The sequence below is a fragment of the Tympanuchus pallidicinctus genome, unplaced genomic scaffold (genome assembly GCF_026119805.1).
Source record: "Tympanuchus pallidicinctus isolate F22 unplaced genomic scaffold, pur_lepc_1.0 scaffold3, whole genome shotgun sequence".
NCBI lineage: Eukaryota > Metazoa > Chordata > Aves > Galliformes > Phasianidae > Tympanuchus > Tympanuchus pallidicinctus.
In genome coordinates, this window is record NW_026294747.1 from 6,897,712 (window position 1) to 6,901,697 (window position 3,986).

The following is a 3,986-nucleotide window of genomic DNA, read 5'->3' on the forward strand; positions in this document are numbered from 1 at the left end:
AATTGGCTTGGGGCAGTTCCAGGTGTCGATTCAAATTGGAGGGAGATCTCCCTGATAGCAGCCCTGCGGACAAGGACTTGGGGGTCCTGGTGGACGCGAAGCGGGACATGAGCCAGAAGTGTGACAGCTGGACAGTGTGCCAAAGAGGTGTGTGCAGGCAAACGGTGCTGGTTTTCCCAGATGGAGGTCATAAATTTCCTTGCCTACTTGCAAAGTGTTCTCCTATTATTCCTACATAGCGTTGTATGTTCCTGCTATTACAAGATCTTTTATTAGAAATGCATTATCTGTTTCCCAAAGGTGATGCTGAGAAGCATGCCTGACTATGACTTACTTATGCATATCTCACGTTTCATATCCATTCTTCCTTTGGGTCAAAAGCGGACCAAATCCTTGAAACTGTGCCTGGGAATCCCACTGTTTTTAAAATGGTTCAACCGTGGTGCCCGTGGTCAGAACAGCCTGCGGCACATCCTGGCACTGGTTGTGAGTGAAAGAACGGACAACAAATTGCTCGATATCCAAACCGATCCAGTGGATATTTACGAGCCCTGCGTGACCCAGACGGAATCTCGGAGTGGTGAGGCCAGGTACAGAAGCTGCTCCTCCTATGTTTCCTCTAAGCATTGCTCAGCTGTTTCGCAGTGCTCTGTTAATCGTTGCAAGCCATCCTTGGCTTCACTGCGTGCGTTTGTCCCATTGGTACCAGCTTTTTTCACCACCTCGGACGCTGACTGAAAAAAACCGAATGATTTTTAAAAAGCACAACATCAGTTTGCTGGTTATTTATTTATTTATTTATCTATGTACAGGTATTCATATGCACTTAGCGCCGGTTTGGTGGGTTTGTCGAAGTTTTCCTTGGTTTTCTTCGTCCTCTCCCCCTTCCGACCCTCCCCCCGTTCCTCTTCCGACTGCGTTTTTCCTCTGCCGTCAAAAGGAAGACAGAACGGACCGCCTCGGATTGCGGGGCGGCTTCTTGTCAATGCCGTCGGAGCGGCTGTTGCCCGGTCTCCGCTGCCCCCTCGTGGCCAGTCGGCGGAACTGCGGCCATGTTCTTTCTTTGGAGCCGCGGGCAGCGCGACGCATGCGCGCCTAGATGCGGAAGTGGCGCCTCCGTGTTGTGACCGCTCTGCGCAGCGAATCCGCCAATCTTTATTGCCAGAAGTCCTCCAGACGGCCGCACGCATGCGCTCGAAGAGTACGGGGCGCGCGGATGTCGGGCGAGCGTCCAATCCTCTTTCAAGCTCTTCTCTCTGTCAAATTTACACCACCAGGGTGCGTACTTGCATCTTAGCAATGTAAATTCTAAGTGAGCTACATTCCACAACAGAATCAGACGTGCAGTGAAGACTTCTTACATCTCCTGTTACAGTGAGAAAAAGTTAGAAAAGTTCTAAAACCTTTCACATCCACGGGAACAGCCCTCCAAAGGTGGAACTGTATATTATCTCTAGACAGCCTCTTCCCCTCCCTGAAGTTGGTTTTTCTTAGCTGCTGTAAAAACTGCTGTTTTGTACTGCTTATCTTACTGTCAAATAGCATACATCATCTGACTCCTCGCCTAGCTGGTACATTCAAATGCTTTTGTGCAGCCTGCAATGTCTGTCATTGTTCTACTTGGATTTCTAGAACTGCGTGGTTCACCTCTGTGGCAATTGCAAAGTAGAGAAAAGAGAATTTGCACATTTTGCATTGCAACAAAGCTTCAAAGTCTTTCATGGGGCATATTTCTATAATAAAGACACAAAAACCCTTGCGCAAGGGGCGCTGCTATTGAGTTCTAGTTTTTGGAATCCAACAGCTAATCTGTCAGCTTCTTCCACTTGTTCAATAATATCATTTGAAAAAATAAATGACAGCAATACATCTTAAGCCTGACAACAACCTGAACTCAGACCATCATACACATTACTGCAACACTCCCATCTGATTCATAAACACTACCGTGGTTAGTATTACCCTATTCACCACACAATAATTAAGATGTACAAGTGCATTATGATGTACAAGAGCACACCTCAACTACTGTGTCCAGTTTTGGGCCCCTCACTACAAGAAAGACATTGAGGCCCCAGAGCGGGTTTAAAGAAGGGCAAGAAAGTTGGTGAGGGGTCTGGATCACAGGGCTTATGAGGAACAGCTGAAAGAGCTGGGATTCTTCAGTCTGGAGAAGAAGAGGCTCAGAGAAGACCTTATTGCTCTCTATAACTATCTGAAGGGAGGGTGTAGCAAGCTAGGGTTCAGCCTCTTCACTCATGTAACTAGAGATAGAACTAGAGGGAATGGCTTCAAGCTGCACCAGGGGAGATTTAAGCTGGTTGTTAGGAAATACTACTTCTGTGAAAGAGTGGTCAGGCACTGGAATGTGTGCCCAGGGAGGTGGTGGAGTCACTGACCCTGGAGGTGTTCAAGGAACATTTGGATATGGTGTTGAGGAATATGGTTTAGTGAGTACTATTGGTGATAGGTGGATGGTTGGTTGGACTGGATGATCTAGGGGTCTTTTCCAATTTTGGCATTTCTGTGATTCTGTGAAATGCCTGTTAATAAGTCTCTGCTGCTTATGTTTCTTTGCATTCAGGTATCTTTTTTTCCTCTTCCCTTGTTTGTTAAGTTCTATCCTATCAACTTTCAGAAGTAACAGACAGTAATGGTTTTAGTTTCTTACTCCATTACCCAAAAGCCAGTGTATCAATTAGAAAGATCAATATAATAGGAAAGGAGTTACAACAGAGATGTGATGATGAAAGGAGTGGCACAAAAGGAAGGTATATAGGCACAAAAGGAAGGCTATAAAGGAAAAAGATTACCTACACCAGAAGATTTGAGGTCTACAAGGGAAAATTTCAGTAAAGAAGGATCTCCAAAAATAGATCCTTCCCCAGTGGCAGTCAGCCATTAAATAGGGTCTAAGAGAGGTGCAGCAGGCTCTACCCTTTCTGGTAGCAGAGGTGAATTGTCTTCATCTGTGCTTCCAGAGTTGACAGTCTTTTCTCCAGGTGCTCAATCAGTGGTTCAGGTTGTGACTCAACAGTTCCCAAACAGACAACGACTGCAATTTAAGCACTTAAACAGAAATATAACCCATCATACTACTGTTCTCTGATTGATGCTTTAAGGCAGGGTCCTGCTCAAGGTGAATACAGTTGCCTATTCTAAGGACATGGACACAAGTTCCCCCTTGCCTGTATGATTTCCCCGTGAGGTCTGGTGTAACGCTCACTCAGAATGGCATTCCATGATACTCTGGCCCTCTGCCATGCACAGGGGCAGATTCTGACAGTGGGGCTGTTGCCCAGAGTAACCATTTTGCAACTAATCTGGCTTCCCACAGTGCACAAAAGGGAACAGACGGATGTTCAAAAGGTAGGGTTCTGCACCTGATATTAAAGTCAATCTCTACCTGTATTTAATTATGTATAGATAATAACTTAGAATATAGGCAAATATCACGGATAGCCATAGATTCAGCTAGAGCTTGGGATCAGCTGATTCTCCCTGCGCGGAGCTCACTGTCATCTCCACAGCTGTGACACTTCAGCACACTGCAGACGCCTTTAACGCGGAACTGTGGAATGCAACCCTTAGCAGCGTTCCCTCAGCACAGCTCTGCGCGGGAATGCTCGCAGCACCGCCGCGCCGTCATTGATTACCTTTAGCCGGCAGTTGGGAGCGACTCTTCAGCCCCGGCGGGCGGCGCTCGCTCTTCAGTGCCGCCTCTCAGCCGACACCCCGAAAGAAGGCTCCGCCCGTTCCGCCGCAAAGGCTCCGCGGCCGGGACCTGGATCGGGACTGAGGCCGAAATCCGGACCGGGATTCGGAGGGGAGCGTGCGGCGCGGCCCCGGTGCAACGGCAGCCCTCAGGTGGCCCCGGCCAGCGACACCATAGCAACGGCCGCCTCGCGCCGGAGGCCCTCCCCTAGCAACGGCGTCGCCGCGCGCCTCGCCCCGCCTCTTTCCTTTTCAAGTCTCGTGAGATCTGA